This window comes from Sminthopsis crassicaudata, chromosome 1, assembly GCF_048593235.1.
Source record: "Sminthopsis crassicaudata isolate SCR6 chromosome 1, ASM4859323v1, whole genome shotgun sequence".
In the NCBI taxonomy this organism is placed as follows: domain Eukaryota; kingdom Metazoa; phylum Chordata; class Mammalia; order Dasyuromorphia; family Dasyuridae; genus Sminthopsis; species Sminthopsis crassicaudata.
In genome coordinates, this window is record NC_133617.1 from 213,610,470 (window position 1) to 213,634,981 (window position 24,512).

At 33.6% G+C, this 24,512-nt stretch overlaps 1 protein-coding gene across 1 annotated transcript in view; it reads right to left on the reverse strand.

Moving 5' to 3' along the window:
• The window catches only part of CDH7 (cadherin 7), a 218,789-nt gene that overhangs the window by 83,929 nt on the left and 110,348 nt on the right, over nucleotides 1–24,512 (reverse strand). The gene's annotated exons all lie outside the window — the stretch shown is intronic.

Consider the following 24,512-nt stretch of genomic DNA (forward strand, 5'->3'; position numbering starts at 1 on the left):
ATTTTCCTGTCTGGAAGAATTTACCAAATAAGCCATTCACATCTCAAAAGCTAGATATTCAGTTATTTTTCATAGGAAGCACATTTTTGTAATGTACATTTTTTTCTGTATAGTAACTTTATAATAACATGCTTTATAGAAGTGAAAATCCCATTTTTAATCCCAAGTGAGGTCTTAAATTGAAAACTGCTGTTTATCAAAAAAGGAACATTATATTTCAAAGGAACTGTGAAAGGATTGAATTCCTATATTATAAACTATGATAGAGCTTTGAAAATAAATTTTCCAGGGTAAAACAAAAGTCGAATACTAATAGAAAGATAATTCTTCAATCAAGATTATATTCATAGAAAAATTGTTTTTATAACTTAAACATTACTATTAGACCTATTTTACCTTTAGTGATGATATGTCAATTTCCAATTTATATAGTGAATACATTAGTTCTATTACTTTTAATATTTTTCTTGGGTAAAATTCACATTGTGGCAATTTTTATATAAAGTATGTGTTCATTTGCTCATTAAAGTTTTTGTTGGAATACACATTATGTGCAAGATACTATGCTATTTAAATCTTGGTAGATTCTGTATTTGGGGCCATATTCATAGCCCCTTTCTATATTATACATAATGTTGTTTGTCCTTCATTTCTGAAGACCAATAATAACATGATAAAAGTGATGTTTTGACTTGCATATTTATTGAGTTTACCTGAGGCAGAGTTTTTCAAAAAGTCAACCGGCTCAATTTCTTTCAGAGTCACTGACGTCCAATAGCAAGATAAAAGTCAAGACAACTAGCAAGAGCCAGAGATGCAGAGAATGACCTTGGTGTGTAATGTTTTTCCAAACTCTAGGCACACCACAGAACTTGCTTAATTTTCCTTCTTAGCCATTGAAAAAAAGAAACTGTTCTCATCTGTCCATTCTACTGTGAGGTCTTCACATGATTTAAGTAAGCTTCCTTCTAGCTAACCAACACTTTTGAAGCCTGTGAACCTATCTCAATCTGGTTTAAGTCTCTTAGCAATATGATTTCCTGAGGTGTGGCCAATCAATGTTCCAATTCCTTGGAGCCACAGGAAAGAGTATGATAACAAACGGACCCCACCCCAAAGGTGAGTGAGAAACTCTGAAAAGGGTTCAGGAAGCCTTGCTGACATAGGTATTTAGTGGTTAGAGCACTGGTCCTAGAGTTCAGGAAAACCTAAGTTCAAATTCATTCTCAAGACATTTACTAGCTCTGTGACAATGAGCAAGTCAATTAACCCTGCTTGCTTTATCCACTGGAGAAATATATGGCACACCACTCCAGTACTTTTGCCAAGAAAGCACCACATAAGGTTAGGAAGAGTCAGACACAATTGAACAACTGAACTAAAACAACCAAAATGCCTTAGTTCTTCCATATTTGAAATGAAGAAATTTGACTAAAAAATTTCTCAAGTCCCTTTTTGTTGTAAAATTCTATAGTCTAACATAATTCAAAATAAACAAGATCGAATATATAATGATGTTAATAAAACACAATAGTTACAGCTAGTCCTATAAAATAAGGGCACATAAAATTAAAATCTCAAAACAGAAAAAAATATCAATGAGTACCAAAATGTTTATGTAATGTTAAGCTTCTTAATTTTATCCAGAAACATATTAAGAGTTATTTCACTAACCCCTAAACTTAAGCTTCTGCAATAAGAACTCAGTATTTGACAGAAAACTGAAAAATAATATGTCAGAAACTCTGCATAGCCCTATATCTCACTCCCTATACCAAAATAAGGTTAGAATGGATACAGGCATCAAGAATGATGTTATAAACAAATTAAGAGATTGAGGGAAAATTTAATTATCAGATCTTTGGAAAAGGGAGGAATTTATTACCAAAGAACTAGAAAACATTATGAAAGGCAACATGGACAACTTAAATTACATTAAGAAGTTTTTGCACATAGATGCAAAAAATCAATAGAAACAAAACTAAAAGGGAAGAACAAAACTGGGGAAAAAATCTTTACAGCCAGTATTTCTGATAAAGGTTTCATTTCTAAAATATATAAAGAACTGTCAAATATAGGAGAATACAAGTAATTCTTGTTACCACCATATTTTACTTCTATTTTCATCAATGGGGAAGGAGATGGCCAAAAACAGATACAACCTAGGAACCCAGGAAGAGTGGGGTCCTTGGAAAGAGGGAATCTGCCAGGAAGTTCTTAGCCAAAATACAGAAGCACTGGCTATTCTGTTCCGGTTCAGAAGCCAGTGGATGAGCAGACCAATTGTGAGACATCCAACACAATGCCAATAGGGGAGTCACTGAATCCCAGAATAACCTGGGACTTGTCCATGCTCACCTTTCAGGGGAAAAAGCCAGCAGTACTGGCCCCAAAGCAGAGTGAAATTGGTGTTGTCTATTGAGGATGATTGGGACAATCTCGCCTTTGCCCTTAGACCAGATCTAAACCTTTAAAATTGAGCAAAAATCCACAACTTTAGCAAAGTTGCAGGATACAAAATAAACCCATATAAATCATCAGCATTCTTACACATCACTAACAAAATCCAACAAGAGATAAAAAGAGAAATTCCATTTAAAACAATCATCAGTTATAAAGTCTGAAATGAGTTCAATGCACTGAAGTTGGACAATCAAGCACCTGAGGCTAATTAACAATTGGACAATACTCTATAAGAATATGCTTGGAAAATTGCCCTTCCCACTATCCTGTGCTGGTCTAATCTTTTGGTGTATACAGAGAACTGTGGGAGGGACTAGGAGGGGGAGTGAGACTAGCCAGACTCACTCTTGGCAGGAGACAAAGAGGTGAGCATCCATTCCCTCCATCTCTAATGCTAAAGACAAAGAATAAAAACTTTTGCTTATCCTGACTCTGACTGATTCTAAAGTATCCAGGGTGCTAACATGGTCATCCCAGTCAGTAGTATAAATTATTTGGGAATCTATCTGCTAAGGCAAAGTCAGGAACTATATAAGTAAAACTACAAAACACTTTCCACACAAATAAAGTCAGATCTAAACAATTGGAAAAATATCAAATGCTCTTGGATAGATCGAGTGAATATAATAAAGATGATAATATAAACTAAATTAATCTATTATTTAGTGCTATACCAATCAAACTCCCAAGAAACTATTTTAATGACCTAGAAATAATAACAACAAAATTCATTTGGAAGAACAAAAAGTCAAGAATTTCAAGGGAACTAATGAAAAAAAAAAAAAAATCAAATGAAGGTGACCTAGCTGTACCAGATCTAAAACTATATTATAAAGCAGCAGTCATCAAAGTCATTTGGTACTGGCTAAGAAACAGACTAGTTGACCAGTCGAATAGGTTAGGTTCACAGGACAAAATAGTCATTAACTATAGCAATCTAGTGTTTTACAAACTCAAAGACCACAGCTTTTGGGATAGAATTCACTATTTGGCAAATACTGCTGGGAAAATTGGAAACTAGTATGGCAGAAACCAGATATTGACTCATGCTTAACACCATATACCAAAGTCAAAATGGTTTCAAGATCTACGCATAAAGAATGATATTATAAATAAATTAGAAGAACATAGGATAGTTTACTTCTCAGACCTGTGGAAGAGGAAGAAATTTGTGACCAAAGAAGAACTAGAGATCATTTTTGATCACAAAATAGAAAAAACAATTGATATTAAATTTTATAAGTTTTTGTACAATTAAAATTAATGCAGATAAGATTAGAAGGAAAGAAATAAACTGGAAGGTTTTTTTTTTTGTTTTTTTTTTTTTACATTCAAAGGTTTTGATAAAGGTCTCATTTCCAAAATATATGGAGAATTGACTCTAATTTATTAGAAATCAAGCCATTCTCCAATTGAAAAATGGTCGAAGGATATCAACAATTTTCAGATGATGAAAGTGAAACTATTTCTACTCTTATGAAAGCATGCTCCAAATCACTACTTGTAAAGGGCTAGAACTGAGCAAATGCACTTGGATAATGGACCACATGAGACTAAGTGCCAATTGGACAATTCTCTATTAACATGTTTGAAAGATGACCCTCCCCAACTATTCTGTGTTGGCTCGATTGGTGGGACAAAGAAGGGGAAGTGACTTGTGAGGGTGGAGTAGGAAGAGGAAATTGAGGCATTCTCCTGGCGGTAGAGGGAGAAGAAGGAGGTGTGGAGATTGCTAGATCTAATCCCCTGACAGTGACCTCAAAAGACCAAGAATAAAGATTTTTGATTATCCTGACTCTGGCTGATTTCTGGGAAGACAGAGTTCCAGCATTTGGTGTCCAACATGGACCAGGCACCCTATCTCCAATGAAGTCCTCTGGTGATCAGGAGAATAGGCAAGTATTCTAATAGACAAATAAGGAACTTACCTTGTTAAGGGCTAAACCAGCAATCTCTTATAGCTGAAATGGGGCAGATGTTAGTTAAAGACATTCCCTCGACCTCAGCTGACTCAGCCCCAGACCCAGCCCCAGCTCCATACTCAGTCCCAGCTCCAGCTCCACCCAGGAGTGATGCTATAGAGAGTATAATTAAGATAATGGAGGAGCAGAGTTTACTTGTAACCTGGGTACAGATTGATAAACTCTTGGGCACATTAAAACGCATGTCCCCTTGGTTCTTAGAGGAAGAAAAACTAAATGTAGATAACTGAAAGCTAGTGGGACTTCAACTGAAAGAATTTCACACAAAAAATGGGCCTCATTCAATTTCCGCAGAGGTATTTTATATATACAACATAGTTCAATTAGCCTTAAACTATAGAGCAAGTTGTAGAAGGAAAAGTTTTAAAAATGAACAGAGGAAGAAGTGTGAGGAAAAAAAGAAGGATCAATATCTTGCCCTAGGGTAAGGGGACTTAAATGAGGAATAAGGGTGTGATGACTCTGATTCCCTTGAAGAAGCTTCAACCCCACCTAGAGAGCAGATTATTGACAGGCCCACATCAACTCCACCTCTTTCCCTATCATATAAAAAGACTGTTGCGGGACTTCAAAAACTTGTGGGGATCATTGGATTCCCTGACATGTGAAACAATGGACAATAGATTGGTTTTGGACTATCTCTTGGTTGCTGAAGAAGGCATATGTGTGACTGATGTTTACATACCCTCCTTCTAGGGTTTCTGTAAATCTTTTACAACACCATGTTGATTCATATTGTTTGTTATATCACTATTTGCATGTATAATTCATGTTTGTTACAACAATCGAGCCAGCACAGAATAGCTGGGAAGGGTCATTCTTCAAACATGTTAATAGAGAATTGTCCAATTGGCAATTAGTCTCACGTGCTCCATTATCCAAGTGCATTTGCTCAGTTCTAGACCTTTACAACTACTGATCAGAGCAATGCAAATTAAGACAACTCTGAGATACCACTACACTGTCTGTCAGATTGGCTAAGATGACAGGAAAAGATAATGATGAATGTTGGAGTTGATGCGGGAAAACTGGGACACTGATGCATTGTTGATGGAGTTGTGAATGGGTTCAGCCATTCTAGAGAGCAATTTGGAATTTTGCTCAAAAATTTATAAACTGTGTATCCCCTTTGAGCTGTATTACTGGCGTTATATCCCAAAGAGATCTAAAAGAAGGGAAAGGGACCTCTTTGTGCCTAAATGTTTGTGCAGGACTTTTCATAGTGGCTAGAAACTGGAAATTGAATAGATGTCCATCGATTGGAGAATGGCTGAAAAAATTATGGTATATGAATATTATGGAATATTATTGTTCTGTAAGAAATGACCAGCAGGATGATTTCAGAGAGGCCTGGAGTGACTTACATGAACTGATGCAAAGTAAAAAGAGCAGAACCTGGAGATCATTTTACATGGCAACAACAGGACTATATGATAATCAATTCAGATGGACATAGCTCTCTTCAACAATGAAATGATGCAGACCAGTTTCAATTGTTTAATAAGAAGACAGCCAACTACACCCAGGAAGAGGACTGTGGGAACTGAGTCTGGGCCACAACATAGCATTTTCACTCTTTCTGATGTTATTTGCTAGCACTTTTGTTTTTCTTCTTAGGTTTTTTTTTATTATTATTATTTTTATATCCAATTTTTCCTGTACAGCAAGATAACTGTATGGATATGTATACATATATTGGATTTAACATATATTTTAACTTGTATTAGAATCCCTGCCATCTAGAGGAGGAGGTGGGGGAAAGGAGGGGAAAATTTGGAACAGGAGGTTTTGCTAGGGTCAATGTTGAAAAATTACCCCTGCATACATTTTGTAAATAAAAAACTATAATAAAAAAAATAAATATTGGTCATAGCAGCAAGAAAAGCAAAAAAAAATGTTAAAGGAATCAGAATAGGCAAAGGGAAAGTAAAACTATCACTTTTTGTAGATATGATGATTAAAAGAATCCTAGGAAGTCATCCAAAAACCTATTTGAAAGAATGAACAGCTTTTATTTTTATATGTATGATATAAAATAAACCTATACAAATCATCAGCATTTCTATATATTACTGACAATACCCATCAGTAAGAGATAGAAAGAGAAATTCCATTTACAATAACTATAGACATAATAAAATATTTGTGTGTCTACCTAACTAGACAAACCCAAGACCTAGGAAAATAATTATAAAACACTTCTCATGCAAATAAAGTCAGATCTAAGCAACTGGGAATAACTAATGTTTAGACCAAGCTAATATAATAAAAATAGCGATTCTGCTTAAATTGATCTACTAGTTCAGTGCCATACCAATCAAACTGCCAAAAATATTTATAGAATTAGAAAAAATAATGACAAAATTTATTGGAAGACTAAAAGGTCAAAAATATCAAAGGAATTAATTTAAAAATTACAAAGAATAATAGCTTAACAGAACTAGACCTAAAACTATATTTTAAGACAGGAGTCACCAAAAAAAAAAAAAAAAATGAATAAATAAATAAGAAATAGAGTAGTAGACCAGTTGAATAGTTTAGATATACATGACACAATAATCAAGGCCTATAAAACCCCCAAACTCCAACCTCTGAGATAAAAACTCATTATTTCACAAAAAATGTTGGAAAATAATATGTGAGAAACTCAACACAGTCCTACATTAAAATATATAAAGAACTGGATCAAATTTACAAGAATACAAGTCATTTCTCAATTGATAAATGGTCAAAGTATATGAATAGACAATTTTAAGATGATGAAATTAAAGCCGTCTATATAGTCACATGAAAAAATATTCCAAATCACTATTGATTATAAAAATACAAATTTAAAGTTTAAATAACTCTGAAGTACCTCTCAGAGTAGCTAAGATGACAAGAAAAGATAATGATAAATGTTGGAGGGGATGTGGGAAAACTGGAACTCAATTTATTGTTGCTGTAGTTGTTAAATGATCTAATCATTCTGGAGAGCAATGTGGGACTATGCCCAAAGGGCTATAGATCTGTCTATACCTTTGTCCCAGAAGTAACACTATTTGGTTCATATCCCAAGGAAATCATAAAGAAGGGAAAAGGACTCATGTGCACAAATGCTTGTAACAGGTCTTTTTGTGGTAGCAAAAAAAAAAAAAAAAAAAAAAAAATTAAATTAAATTTTTAAAAAATGGAAAAGGTGTGGATATCCATTAATGAGGGAATGGCTGAACAAGTTGTGGTACATGAAGATATGAAGATAATGGAATATTATTGTTCTATAAAAGGATGAACAAGCTGATTATGGAAAAGCCTGGAAAAATTTACATGAACTGATGCTGAACAAAACAAGCAGAACAAGAAATACATTATATACAATAATAGCAAGAATGTGTGATGAACAACTATGAAAGATTTGGTTCTTTTCAGAAGTTCAGTGATCCAAGGTAATCATAATAGATTTTAGATAGAAAATATCATCTGCATCCAGAAAAAAGATCTATGGAGATTGAATGTAAACCAACACATGCTATGTTCAGTTGTTTTTTTTTGTTTTTGTTTTTGTTTTTGTTTTTCCTCTGTCTCCCATCCTTTTCCCTTTTTATTCTGATTTTTATATCCCAACATAATTCATAAAGCAATGTGTTTTTAAAATAGATAAATATTTTTTAAAGTCATTGTGGAAGATGGAGTCAAGTTAACAAGTGAATACAAGAATTGGCATAATTCTGTAAGAATATTGTTAGCAACACTCAAGTTCAAAATGAACTGAGTCTAGCAATGAATACCAAATATAATAAACAAAAGAGCCATTTTTTGTTATTTCAATGGGAAAAGTAATTAATGTAACAAAATAATCACTCCTTTGAAACTTATAGTCCTGTCCCTCATCTTCAACATTGTAATCTTGTTTCCATACCTTTGCACTGTGTCACAAATGCATTCTTTCCTAACTTCTATTGTCTTGAATCCCTAGACTACTTTCATGGCCAGGTCAAGTTCTATTTCCTACAAGAAGTTCATCCTGAATAGCTCAGCTGCTGGGCTTCACCCTTTCCCCCAATGACAAATAAACAAATAAAACACATTACTTTGCATTTACTTTACGTATTCACTTATAGGGATATGTATTATTTCCCCCCATAAAATATATGATCCTTCAGCCCAAGCACTATTTCTTTTTGAGTAAATAGTGTACCAAATGCATACAATTTTTAAAGATGAAAGAAATAAAAGCTATATTTATTCGCTGAATAGTAGGAAATATGTAGATTGGCAACATTGGTACTAAATGAAATCAAGTTAAGTTTTGTTGTATATCCTATTATCTCCGAAATTAAATGTAAAATATTTTATCGCCTCATGCCCATTCTAGCATCTAGCTAATATTATACTATTCATCACACAAGACATTTCACATCACTCTCCATAAATGCCATTATATTCTTAGAATGCTCTTCTACTCCACCTCCATTTGTTAGCTCCCCTCACTAATTCAAAATAAAATCCCATCTTGTATAGTACACCTTTCATTCTCCCCTTCTCTAATATTATTTTCTATCTACTTTACATAAGTCTATGTATAATTATTTACAGACTGTATTCTCCAATTAGAATAATAATGTCTTCAATAAGAGATTATGTTGTTGTCTTTCAATGTATTCCCAGACTTAGCATAGTGACTGGTTCAAGTTAAATGATTCAATCTTCTATTTTAGAGATTTAAACAGAATTTTAGATATATATTAAACAAATAATTTGTGAGCACCTGATAATATAAAGTGTTCAGCAAAAATTAACTTGGTTGCATATAAATGATGCTAGCTTATCTATTTCCTATGCCCTGCTATTAAGCCATAACATAAATTTTTATCTCTGCATATTTAGAAATTCAGCTCTGGGATTTTATTGGGACTGGGCTACTATTTAAGGCAGTTCCCATACTTGCCTCATTTAACTTCTTACTTTACAAATACTTTCGTCACCAAATGTTTTGTCATGTTTACCATTGTCTCCCACTTTCCCCAGCCAGTTCTATAATGACAGTTAAATGAATTTTTTCCATTCTTCCTGAAATTAGTATATAAATGGCTTCTGTAGTACCATTCAGCAATTTTTGAATTTTCAGGATGAAAGTATATTTTATACATTTATATATTACAACCAAGTTGGGAATTAGGAGAAACTTGGAGTCTATCATTGTCCCTGTGTTCATTAAAAACTGTCAATAGTTTGAATGAATGCTATAGATTGCCTAATATCAAATGAGCTAATAACACAAAGTAATGGACAGCTCCCAATAGGGTAGAATGATGGGCCAAATCCAATAAGGTAAAATTTAGGGTCCTTTGTTTGATTTAAAATTTTGACTGCACAAATATACTTTCAAATAATATTTCACATCTGAGGACTTTAGGGGGATTGCAAATCCAATGAGTCTATAGTGTAAGTCAATAAATCTAAGCTGATATTCAACTTCAGGGACGGCATCATAGAATTTAGAATTTTAAGTAACTATATTAGCTAATCATATAACACATTACAACTTGTTAATTTTACATATATTGAAACAACAGATTAATATGTTACTTTTTTCAAGGTAACACAGGAAACAAACAATTTAGAAGCTGTTCTTTGGTCTTTGTTCCAAATACAATACTCTTTTCACTACACTAGTAACCACTATGAGGAGAGAGATGAACTTCGTTATGAGAAATGTGTTAAGTTCTAAACATTACAATGGAGGCAAAGGGGAGAGGAGTAAAGGAGGCAATCAGGGTTGAATGACATGTGCAGCATCCCACAGTTATTAAGTGCCTATTTAAACTCAGGTTCTACTTACTCCAGGGTCAATGTCCTATCCACTATTACCTGTTTTTGCCCCTGTTTTATTTAATACAAGAAAATGTACATGCAAAACATTTTTTTCCATTTGTTTCCAAATTTTTTAAGTTTTAGGTACTCTCTCTTATCCAAACCCACAATTAAGAAACCACTTGTAAAGTTATGCAAAATATTTCCATAAAAGTTAAGTTGTGGAAAAAATGGATTTATCATCCTAATGAAAATAAAAATCCTCAAGCAAAATTAAGCTTAAAAGAAGAGGGGGGAGGGAGAGACGGAAGGAGAGAGAAAAGAGGAGGAGAGAAGGATGGAGGAAAGGAAGAAGGGATGGGGGAGAAAGAGAAGGAGAGGAAGAGAGAGAAAAAGAGAAAGAGAGAGGTGGGAGGGAGAGGGAGAGAAAGGGGGAGGGAAAAAGGGAGGGAGGGAAAGATGTTTCAGTCTGTATTCAAACACAATTAATTTCTCCTTTGGGTATGGAGAGGATATTTTTCATTAAAAATCATTCAGAGTAGTGGTGAATGATTGCACTACTGAGAATAGCAAAGTCATTCAAAGCTGGTCAACCTGGAAAATTGCTATTACTTTGTATACAGTATATTTCACTTTGCTTGAGTATGTGGAGTATAATATTCTGATCGTCTCTCAGTTGTAATCCTTCTCTGGGAGGAGGTTTCTTTTCTGTATAATCTTTTCCTCTATGAGCAGGTTTCTTGGGAGGCTTCTGGAGCCTCCAGCCAGCCTCTTCTTCTTCCTGAATCCTGGCTCTGAATCTCCTCCAGCTCTTGTCCTTCCCCAATCCAGACTGCTCTCCAGGCTCAATGTTGCCTCTTTTTATCCTCCCAGTGAATGGACTTGTGGGTACTCCCAGGGGCTTGTGGGAATTACTTACAACCAATGAACTTGTTCCTCTTAGAATTCCTAAGGTGTAAACTCCCTTTAAAGGCCTGAGCCAAAAGTCTGAGCCAGAGAACTGTCAAGTCAACCTGAGTTCTCACCTTGTAATTGTCCAGACAACCTGAATTCTCACCTGGTAATCCTAACATCTCCCCCTTTCTTTTGATTTAGAACATAGGGTAGTCATGACCTTGAAACATAAATCCATCAATATGGGAAGTATTACACACAATTACATAAATTACATAAGCACATAGTAACATAGTAACATAACACATGCTAGAAGTATGTAACAAATAACATGATCAAATAATCATAAATTGAGAATTTATAAATGTCCATAAGTCCATTGTCCATTAGTCTCTTCTTGTGTTAGGAATTCCAATGATTCCTGCTGGTTTTAAAGTTCTTTAAAAGTCTTTTTATTAGCCATGCTCTTTCGGTGTGAGATGTTTCTTAGATCTTCTCCTTTGTTTTGAGGTTTTTCACTTTTTCTGTCTCTCTCCAGGTGCTTGTTGCCACCCATCTATTTCGTTCTTCATCTGTTTTCTTCTGTCTGTTAAAATACAAGCAAACCCTCTCTCCCAGACAGTTAACCTATCTAATTTTCTTCTATTTACCACTTTCTAAATCTCTTCTCATCATCTGGCAATTACATTGGAGTTGTTTGCACTGGACACAGCCCTGTTGGTTTAAAAGGCCTGTGTTCTCCCCAAGTGTAATCCATTTTTGCAATCTGATTGCCTTTTGGCTGATTTATCAGGTAATCCCTTTCTGCCATGTGATTGCTTTTCTGCTGGTTGATCAAATCAGAGTCCTGACCTTCTAAAGGTTCTTTGGGTGTAACATCAGCTGCCATCATGCCCCAAGTCTTTTTTGCCTGGGGCCCTGGACCTGGGTTCCTCATCCCGTTTCCCTGAATTAGTTTACACTCTGATGCCCAATGGAGTCCTCTGTTGCATTTTGGACATGGGGTTTTAGGTCTTCTCTCACCCTGTCTTCTCACTGTATCTCCATACCTACATTGAGCTCTTAGATGTCCAATTTTTCCTCATTGAAAACATCGCCGAATTTCTCTAGAAGTCCTTTGCCAGGAGGGACCCTGTCTTTCCACGTTCATCATTATCCAGGTGTAAAAAGCATTTGTTCCCACTGTGGAACATTGTCTTATGATCTCCTCTAAAGGAGCATTTTTGTCTAAGCCCCATAAAATTCTTTTGCAAATCTCATTGGCATTTTCCTTAGCCAGATGTCTGGTCATTATTTCTGTAGCTACATTTTCTCCAATAGTTCTTTTGACAGCAGTTTGCAAACATCCCACAAAATCTGCAAAAGATTCATTGGGACCTTGCTCTATTTTAGTGAAAGCCTCTCCCCAATCTTTCTGTCCAGGGAGGACACCCCAAGCTTTTATTGCAGCCTTAGCAATTTGCTCATATATTGTCATGGTATAATTAATCTGTTCTGAATTCTCTCCATACTGACCTTCACCAGCTATGTGTTAACTCCTATTTCCAAATTGCATCTGACTTGGATTTTGCATAATTCATGAAACTCTGCAAGCCATAACAAATTTTCTCCAGGTTCCAGGCATGTCCTTGCTATGGATTTCCAATCATTCGGGGTTAGGACTTCAAAAGACAAACCATCTAGTAACATTTTAACATAAGCTGATGTAGCCCCATAAAGGGTACAACCTTTTTTCAAATCTTTAATTTTATTCAAATCTAAAGGTGCATATTTTCTCCTTTTATGAGCTACAGAGTCAATATCTTCAATCACATGATATGCATGTATAAAATCATGTATATCCTGTGCTTCTCTCTTAGCTTTAACCAATGCTTTTTCTAATCTTGTCATAGGCTTAGGCTGCTTCACAGGCAATTCTGTTTGTGTTTCTGCCTCTTCCTCTCCTCCTTCTTGCTCCACCCCTGAAGGGTTAATTGAGGGAGGAGATGGGAGATGCTCCTGTTGCTCAAAATTGTACTTAACTTCATTGTTATCTGATTCATCCTTTTCACCTAGTTTAGTTGACACTTCCCCATTTTGCTCCTTCTTCTCTTCCTTGCCATGATATTCCATTGTATTGATTTTCATTTTTTCTGTGATTAAGCAAAAACTATTCTAAATTATTTCTCACATGGGACCCCTTCAGATAATTACAGACAAATATAATATTTTTGATGTGTTCTTTTTTCCAGGCTAAATGTAGATAGTTTCTTCAACTAATAATATTATGATATGGTGTTTAATCATCTCATCTTATTTGCCCACTTTTGGAAGCCACGTAAATTATCAATGTTCTATCAATTTTTAAAATGTTATGTCTAAGTTCTCTTGTCAAGGAAAAAAATTGGAAATTTATGAATTGGACAATGGGTCGAGAAAATGTTTATGGTGGAATATTATTGTGCTTTGGGAAATGATGAGCAGGATGCACTCAGGAAACACTTGAAAAGTCCTCCACTGTTAGGATTACCAGGTGAGAATTCAGGTTGGCTGGACAATTACAAGGTGAGAACTCAGGTTGACTTCATTTTATAGGGGACAGTGCGCCTCATGGGATTATCTTATTATCCATGTGCTGAGAAATGGGGTTCCCCTTTCCTTTTCCTCATTATAGGTATTAGCAATTCAGAATATTCAATTATTTCTGGAAATTTTATAAAGTCTCCCTCAATGACTCATTGTGACGTGGAGGTACTTATTGTCTGTGCCAAGGAATGTGAAACAAGCTATGAAGATTCCCAATACTAATCTTATGGCAGATTTTATGTAAGTGTATGGCCAAAAACCATCATAGCTAAATTCTGAAAACCTCATTCCCAGGTTGTCCATGCAGGGATTAATTTACATGCTTACAACTGCAAAAGATTATCCCCCAAATCGTAGAGGAGTTGGTGTCTTTCCTAATGAAGAATATTCATATCCTAAAAAAAATTGATTTTGGTTGATATGAAAGAACTCAATATCACATTTCAGGTACATTTTAATTGACTGATATGATAATATATGAATTTTATATTATCCTCAAAACTATTAATATTCTTCTCAACAAGAATAATAGAATACTAAGGGTTCACAGACTTCCTAGTGCCTTGGTCATTATGTAAAATACATCTCAGTATTTCACAATGTCACCTTGAGGAAAAATGTAAACATTTAGAGCTCAGATTTTTTATATGTATAACAGGATAGAGTGGGGCAGAAAGGGTTACATTTTTATGATGTTTGTGGTCCCTTTTAGTTCTTTATGCTGCTAAGAGCCTATGAATTACCAATATATGTATTCTCTGCAACAGCATAGATTGAAAAGCCTCCACTGTTTAAGAAGCAGTTTTATGTCTTTCTATAGCCAAGATGAAGCTATACTCTGAAGCTGAGAAAAATTATAAGAACATATGAAGAAGAAAAGAAACAAACAAAAAACAATAATTTTGTTTGCTTGAAATATTTCAGAATTACAGATGAAACATTATAAACTCCCAGATAATAATGGAAACCTTACCTATTTATACCCATAGTGTGGTTCCTACTATACTAGTATTTGAGTGACTAAATAATTATTACTATTATAAATATATAAATTTAAAATAAAGAACATATTAAGAAAGATGCTATTTGTATCCATAGAAAGAACTGATAAATAGAACTATGTATAAAATAATACATATGCATATTTCTGTCTAATGGTAGCTTTCTCTGTGGGGATTGAGGAAAAATAGAAATTAATATGATTATTGTATGTTTGGAGGGAATAGCAAATTGTACATGGTAGATTTGCAATTTCATGTGCAATTATCTGTTTTTATTGTACCGTATTATGGAAATGTTTGTTTTGTTCCATGAACTGGAAAGAATTTTGTTTTAAAGAGTATGTGTATGTGCATCCTTCTACCAATGAAGTTTAAAGTAGTTTTTGCAACTTGGAGAACTGCATAAGGTAAATTGTTTATGTATGTATATGCATACATACATTTACACACGTTTATGCATATGTATATGTGAACATATATTCAGAAAACTGAATGGCATTATAGGCATATTGATAGCCTTGGAACCCAGAGAAATCTACTTTTAAATTATGCCACAGATAAAGCTGTGTGTCCTTAGGCCAGTCACTTTCAGCCTTAATTTCCATATCTATAAAATAATAATAGCACCTACCTCCCAAGATTGTATGAAAACCAAATGAAACAATATATGAAAAGCACTTTATAAACTTTAATGTACCATGAAAATGGTATTACTATATTATATTCAATATGAATTGTCACACTTTAAGAAAAAACAAAGATATGCAAAAAATAAAAAAGATAATTCTCACTACTACCTAGAATATAGTCCTTGATCAAATAACTGCTTTCAGACATCTTTTTTTTAAAAGCAAGTTATTATTGTTGTTAAAAAGGGATTTGAAATTTGAGAACTACAGTGATATCAATGTTGATAATACACTAAATTATTAGAAAATGTTTCTTCCTATATATAACAAGAGTTTGTTAAGTGCCTACTATATGCTAGTCATTGTACATTCCAGCGACTGTGCTTTGGAAGTATATAAGCTGAGCTACAGTAGCTACTCATTTGTCTAAATGTAAACACTAATCCATCTGCTGACTTTATACCCTTCTGCGACTTATATGATTTTCACAGTTTAGAATAACATTTGGCCAGTCAATTAACTGCTGCATTTCACTTTCTCCCTCTGGATGAACAAGACTGACCCTGACATTAATATTTTGCAAACAGCCTTTCTTTCACACTTTTTTTAGGCTGTGTATCCAGTGACAAAGATTTTTGGGGACATGTACATATTTTTTTAAAAATGCGTGTCCAGGTATACAGGCATCCCAGGTGTATCTCAACTGAAATATCTGAACAGGTGTGTCCCCCAGTGCTTTCCTTTAACGTTTGAAAACAAAACAAAACATTTCTTACAAATAGTTAGCCTGTCCCAGTGACAAGAACCTCTCTGCACAGATTTCTAGCAGCTGGGCGGAAACAGCAGCTGTCCAGAACAATTGTTGAAATGTTTTTTCTTGTTGGCCTAATATCAAACAGATGTTTTTCTGTAGCAATTTTCATATTGATATGTGTTAATTATTGAGAAATGTTAATTATGGAGTCATACACCTGGATCTGGGGCCTGACCAAAAAAAAAAAAAAAATGTTCTACTAAAATTTGGAGAGGAAGCATTTCCACAATGTATATATAGACTATATTACTTGGAGTGGAGGGAAAGAAATAGAAAAATGTGTACAATGAGTATAGAAATTTGTTTACTACAAACATATATACACTGATACAAACAACATGTAAACTCTCATAGAATCTTTTTCAAATTTTCTTCTGCATTTAAATTATATATATATGTATATAGTATGTACATGTTTATATGCGTGTATGTATGTGTGTATAGTGCAAATCTTATTATCTCTGTTTTAAAAATTCAATCTCTGAGAGGTTAAATGTGTGAGATGACAAGAGTTGTTATTAGCCACCACAATATTTCAGTAAAATGGTAAAAAATATATAGTTTTGCCAGTGGAAATAAATATGTTAATGTAGATATGAGATATTATAGATATAGAATCCCCAAAATTTGATAATTTATTACATTAACTGAAAAGAGTACAACGTTTCCAAAATGGGATACTCAGTAAACACTGATTGAACTGACAGAAATGATGAATTTAAAGGGTTTGAGCAGTAAAATAATATTTTTGGCATTGCACATCTTGAGGTGTTGGTTTGGATAATAAAAGTAATTATAATACTTACATCATAGGAATCTGTAATTTATATAGCAACATAAAACCAATAGTAGTAATTATAATCTATGATTTGTATAGCACTTTAAAGTAGGTTAATGCTTTACAAATATTCTCTTTTTATTGTCACAACACCCTGGGAAAGTAGATGCAATTATTGGACCCATTTTAAGGAAAAGGTGCAAAGGCTGAGGCTGAATGTCATGTGTGAGACACAAGTAGGTCAGTAGAGTTGAAAAATAAAGCACAGAAATGGAAATAAAGTACAAGACTTCAAAAGCAAAAAAAATATATAAGGTTTTGAAGAACTTTAAAAGCTAAAAAGGTAATAGAAGGTGACTGCAATGTATTAAATAGTATAATCAATTCTATGCTTTAAGAAAATCACTTTGAAAACTGAATAAAAGATGGATTGGAGTAAGGAGAGAATTATGGCAGTAGGACCAGTTAATAGACAATTATAATACTCTAGGCAGAAAGTGATTGATAAGAGACTGAACTGGAAGACATTAAACTCTGAAAACAAAAAAAAAGACTATATAGAGAGAAGTTGTTGTTAAATATATCTCTTAAATGTCTGGAAACTAACAAATATTTATTAAGCATTAACTAAGTACAAAACACCATGCTATAATTGAAAAGGGGATGAAGATAAAGACATGTATGGAAGCAATCAGAAAACTGGAAGATTTTGATAAGCCTAAAGACAAAAAAATAACTGAAAGAAAGTGAGATTAAGAGATCAATAAGTGCTCAGAGAGTCAGAAGAATAAAACTTCAGAAAATGTCACTGGATGTGATAAAGAGGTAGTAATTGGTGACTTAACTTCAGTCTAGAGATGAAAGTAGAGGCATGAATTATAGCTGACTTTTCCCAAAAAGTTTTGTGAAACAAAGATGACAGATGAGATGATAGTTGGATAAAGTAGAAATAAGCCAGTCAGTGAATAAACATTTATATACCAGGCCCAACACACATACACACACACACACACACACACACACACACACACACACACATTTGAAAATAATGAATAGAGGCAAAGCTACTAGCAGCAGAAGAGACACATACATTGTTTTTCAGAATTAAGGAGAACTGAGCATGTTTCTAGAAAAATGGGAGTGAAAAAGTAAAAAGAAAAGACTGAAGATGCATGATATAGGGGAAGAATGATTGTTGGTGCAATATCCTAGAAAAAGAAAATGGGATTAAAGGCACTTTAACAAGGATGACTTTTTTCTTGAGATAAGAAGTAAAAAAAAAATAAGATACTTGAGTGTTGTCGAAATTGTAAGTAAGTAAGTCAAGAAAGATAGGAAGACAGTCTCAATTTCAAGAAGCTCAATAATCTTAAAAAGCATCTGTGTATATATTATTGAGGGCTTTTAAGGAAAGTAAAATGTTTGAAGCTATCACTTTGGGAAATGAGAAAAAAAATCAATAGAATTAGAATACTTCATAAATTTGTGGAAGTGCTGCAAAAAAAAAAAAAAATAAAATAAAAAAAAATAAAAAAAAAGACCCTCCCCAAAACTAAGCGTTGGAGATGATCTAATTTGGGGTGGTATTAAAAGCTGATAAAAATAGTTCATAACAACTAATTTGTCTATTGCAATTATTGCTTAGACTTTCTAAACTAGCTCAATTCTACTTCTTTTAAAGTACACATGACAGGCCAGGGAAATTCTTCTTCAACATATATTCTTTAGAATATTTTGCTTAAGTATATACATCTTTTAAATTTGGATGAGTACAATTAATCATAAAGCCATGTCATATTATTGATTCATAATTCCAACTTTAAATCTTTTATATGATTTTTCACATATCATCAAAGGAATCATCTTGTTTGTGAACAAAGATAGCCCAACACTGCAGGATTTGGAATTATATGGACTGGGTTCATAATTAGATGTAGATTCCCCTTCCTATACAAAGATGAATGAACAAACACGTAAATATATAAAGATCATTCTTTCTTGCTTATGTTGCTCTCTTTCCAGCTGCTTTTGGAAGATATCATTACATAGCTCAAATATTCTTTTTTTTTTAACATTTTAATTTTATTTTATAATTATAACTTTTTTTGACAGTACATATGCATGGGTAATTTTTTACAACATTATCCCTTGCACTTACTTCTATTCAGATTTTTTCCCTTCCTCCCCCAACCCCCTCCCCCAGATGGCAAGCAGGCTCAAATATTCTTAATGCCTATGAAAATATGCCCATATTCTATATTTAAGAGTTAGGGCAATAATGTACATATTGGTTATATGAAAACTTTTATTCTACTCCACAGAAAAATGTAAAACAAAGACTTACTATAACCTCCAAACAATGAATAGGATTCCTCTTCTCTCTCCAATGAGTTGCATCTTTCTCCCAGGCCTTATGTATTCTTTCAAATTCATAGCAACAACCACCCTGTTGCTTAGATTCTCCTCAAAATGTATATAAACTTGAGATTTCACAAAAAATCTTCTCACTTCAAATGCTGATGAAGACATTCAATATCATATAGTATTTTTAGGGTTTCGGTGACCCTGTCTGTCACTTTTTATCTTTGTGATTCACAAGAGATAGAGGTTTTCTGACTTTTTACCAAAAGCTAACCCTCTCTAGCTACTTCTAGGTGGAATTTCATCTCTTCTAAATGTATATACAAGCAAGACCAGGGTTTAGCAAGGATATTTTTGTCTTGTTTTGGTTTCCTCCCTCCATCTTGCCTGTCACCAATTATGTTCCCCTCAGTACTTTCTCTCTTACTTTTTACTTCTTACTGAGGGAATAATAATCAAATTGAAACTACCACTGCTTCTAGAAAAGCTGCCAAAATGTACAACCCTATTTCTTCATTCAGAACAAAAGTTAATTCCTGTATCTCCAGTTCCTAGATTTGTCCACTTCAACTTTATCTCCCTGACCTTTCTGTCACCTAGCAAACTCTACCTTTATTTTCTGCTAGAAAATATTTTGATTTACAAAAAGTAGAAAAAAAGAATAGTTTCATATAAAATAAATTTTAATATCTCTCTCTCTCTCTCTCTCTCTCTCTCTCTCTCTCTCTCTCTCTCTCTCTTTCTGCTTCTGTGCCTTGAGGAAAGAATTTCATTCTATTATTAACAATCTGCCTTTCTTATACTTCTTCCATCTTGCTGAAATCCCTTGGCCATTTTCTTCACTAGTAAAAATGTCCCTTCTTATTCCTTTGATATTTTTATTTGCATTTATTCATCTCTTTCTCTATATCATCTTTACCTAATGTCTCTTTTTTCTATGAGATTCACTTATTCTAAAATATCACACAATCCAGACCCTGGTAGCTGATATCTATTTGTGCCATAGTCACTGTCACTCCTTTCTCAAAAAATTTAGCATCTGGCTCACATATTTGCTTTTTAGCTCCAATCCTGAGCTTAGATGTGGGCATTTCAACTTATATTCTGATGTTCCTTCTTGATATTTCATCAGCTCTTCAATTGTGATAACCTGTTTATTTGCTTCATTGCAATCACATATAAGGTATGATCATATTCTCGACCTTTTTTTCTAAAACTCTAATGATTGATAATGATTAATCCAATTATTTATATTCTCAAATGATTCTCAGATCGAAAGCCTTTTTCCCCAGCTCCAATTTAGTGATTATTATGAGCTAGATTTCCTGGAGGCATCTCAAACTCAACATGAAATAATTTTCTTTCCCTAAAATCGTCAACTCTTTTAAGTAGCCCTATAACTATAGAGGTTACATTCATACTCTGAATCACCAAAGAAATTGTAACTGTCCAAGAATTCATTTCTCCTCTAATCAGTTAGCCAAAAAGCAATTATTAAGTGGTTGCTCTGTGCCCAAGATTTTTCTAAGAATTGGAAATACAACGAAAGAAGAAAAACACAAGCAATCAAAAATGATCCCTGCCTTCAAAGAGTTAAAATTCAAATTTCAAATGAGAATATATACATGTGTTTGTGATACAAATATACACATATGAGTATGGAAAGCTAAACTTAGAGGAGATTGCTCTAGCTCTGGGTGGCCTAAGGGAAAGTTTGCAGAAAAGCATCCTAAACTATATGACTTTTGAGTTGAGCTTTGAAGAAAGCTGTGAAGCCAGAAGATGAAAAGTATTAGGGAGAGAATTCTAATTATGGAAGATAGCTAGTGCAAAGATACAAAGAAGAGAAACTGGGTGTTGTGAGTGAGGAATTGCAGGTCAACTAACTACTAGACCCCAGCATGCATGGAAGAAAATAAAGTACAAAGAAACAAGAAAGATTAGAAGAGGGCTGAAAGTTACTCAAAAATATGATATTCAGGAACTCTTACACCATGGAGCAACTGTCACATAGATGAGAAAAATATATGAATGCTTTTACCACTTTCTCTTCAGTGCTAAGTCCAAACATTTAGACTATAGGTATTTTCTTCATAGGCTATATGGGTGAAAGAATATATCCATTTATTTTCTGTGTATATGTGTGTATATGCATACATTTATATAGCTATATATGTTTATATATTTCTACATATATATATATATATATATATATATACACACACACACACACACACACACACACATACACATCCATATGTACAAAATATGTATCATCAACCTGTTCCAATATTCATAACCTTACTATCTCCTTGCCCTGAGGTAGTTCTATTGCATTATTATTTCTTACAAAAAAAGGTTTAAAAAAAGTTATAAATTCCAAGTTTGCAAGTATATTTCTCTATGTAAACATACACACACACACACACACACACACACATATATATATGTATATTTATTTATTTAATAATTTCAATATCTAAGAGTGTGCTTTGTCCCAGAATAATTCAAACTAATCATTTCATCCCCACTCACAGAGATCCAGACTTAAAGAATAGACCAAAAACTAAGAGCATATTATCCACAGGGAAATAAGACCAGAGACCCAAAGAAAGGCTAGCAATCTTCTAAGCTCTTTATCAAACTAATCTGGGACCTCTCATGATCAATCCTCTACATATCTCAGAGTCTTAGTTTACTTTTTCATCATTAAACCTATATTTTTATAAGCTACCAAATACTACTCAATTAAAATCAACTGTTCAGCTTTTTTAATGCATTTTTCATTTCATAATTGATTTTAATAATAAACTCATCTATTTTTCAATCAATTTTTAGAAAATTTAATTTAATTTTTTCTTCATTGTGCTAATGTCTTTCACTCTATATTATTTGGACCCTAATATATAAGCAAAATATTAAAACATGGACTTTTTAAAATTAAAATGTAAAAGTTGAGGATTTCTGATATCAAGACAAATGAAGAAGAAACCCTCTTGAAGCCCTTCCCAAATCCCCTCCAAAGAAATAGAAAACCACCTTAGAATTGGTCTAGAAACAGGGAAGTAACTTACCAATATGACAGGAAAGGTCTGATTTATTGGGGAGCGAGGAAGGAGATCAAAATGAAGCAGCAACTAGCCTCAGAGCTGGGGCCTTGCAGCAGGACTTGGCACCTAGGGCAATCTACTAGCAAAGTTCTGTCATCCTGCAAACTATCAGGCCTCTAAGCAAGTGAACAGTTCCACCTGAAGCTTTCACTCCATTGCAATGAAATCTCTACCAGGGCTGGCCAACAGTAAGAATATTCTACTGGGGCCCATACCAGAAAGACCCTGTTTCCTTAGCAAGCAAGCAACAGGGTCCCACTTCTTGGGAAGATCAGGAACTTCTTGAGAGCCATGATTTTTAAAAAGATGGACAATATCTTTCAATAAATTATTAAAGGAAATTGTCCTAATAAATCAGAACGAGAAAGCAAAATAGAAACTGTAAGAATCCACTGAACACTACCTGAAAGAGATACCAAAATGAAAATTCCCTAGAACCAGAGCTCAGAGATCAAAAAGAAAGTGTTAAGCAACCAAAAAGAAACAGTTCAAATATTGTGTGGCTATAGTCAGAATTACACAGAATGTAGCAGCTTCTATATTAAAGGGGGTTTTGCGTATGATATATTGGAAAGCAGGGGAGTTAAAATTACAACTAAGCAAAACTAAAAATAATCCTGAACAGGAAAATGGATATTTAACAACATAAAAGACTTTCAAGCATTTCTAATTAAAAGAGAACAGAAAAAAATTGACTTTCAAATATGACTCAAGGGAAATGTTTTAAACAAGAAAGAAAACATAAAAAATTGAATAAGATCAATCCACTTGTATTTCTGTATAGCAAAATAATATGTGTAACTCTTAACGTTATTACTATAAGAGCAGTTAGATGAAATATACATAGCAGAGGTTGTGAATATGAGGTAAAGTTGATGGGAAAGGGGTGAGAAAGAAAGTCACTCTATAAAAGGGGCAGGAGATTGAAGGATAAACATTATCTCGCATAAAAAAAGACATGATAAGTTTTTATAATGAAAGGAAAGATTTAGGTTGGGGGTGGGGTCAAAGGGCATATATTAAATCTTACTCTCATCAAAATTGACTTAAAGAGAAAATTGCATACATACTCAATTGGATAGGGAAAATATCCTACCCTATAATGAAGCCAAAGGGAAGAGGATAATAGAAGAGGACAGGGAGACAGATATGGGAGGGTAAATTGGGAAAGGCAGTGATCAAAAGTAAAAAAAAAAAAAAAAAAACAAAAAAAAAACTTGTGAGAAGAGAAAGCATGGAGGGTAAGAGAGAGAAGGGGATAAAAATGAAAAATAGCACAGAGAAAAATATACAGTTACCATAATTATAAATGGGAATGGAATGAGCTCATCCATTAAATAGAAGTAGATAGCAGAATGGATTAAAAACCAAGATCCTACAAACTATTGTTTACAAGAAACATTTACAGCAGAGATACATACACATATAAGGTAACATAAATGGGCTGGAATAGAAATTATTATGCTTCACCTGAAGAAATATAAGCAGGGGTAGTAATCATGATCTCAAAGCAAAAGCAAAAACAGATCTAATTAAAAGACAAACAAGGAAACTATATTTTGCTGAAACATACAATATACAATGAAGCCCTATCAATAATAAACATATCTGCCCCAAATGGTATAGTATCTAAACTTTTGAAGCAGAAGCTAAATGAATTAAAGAAAAAAGAGATAAAACTATATTAGTGAGGGATCTCAATGTTCCCCCAACAGAACTAAATAGATTTAACTAAAAAAGTAAACAAGAAAGAAGTTAAGAAGCTAAACACAATTCGGGAAAAGTTAGATATGATAGATCTCTAAAGAAAAGTGATTGGGAATAGAAAAAACTACACCTTTTTTTCACCAGCTAAACAAAAATCGTCCACGTATTAGGACATAAAACACCTCACAACCAAATGGAGAAAAGCAAACATGAAAAATAACTTTCATATCATAATGTACTAAAAATTACATTCAATGAATTAGATTAAGATAGTAGAAATTAAATAATCTAATCCTTAAAAAAGTAGAACAGAAAAAATCATTGAATCAATCAATAATTTTGTTAAAGAAAATGATGACTATGACACAACATAGCAAAATTTATGGGATGTAGTCAAAATGGTTCTTAGGGGAAA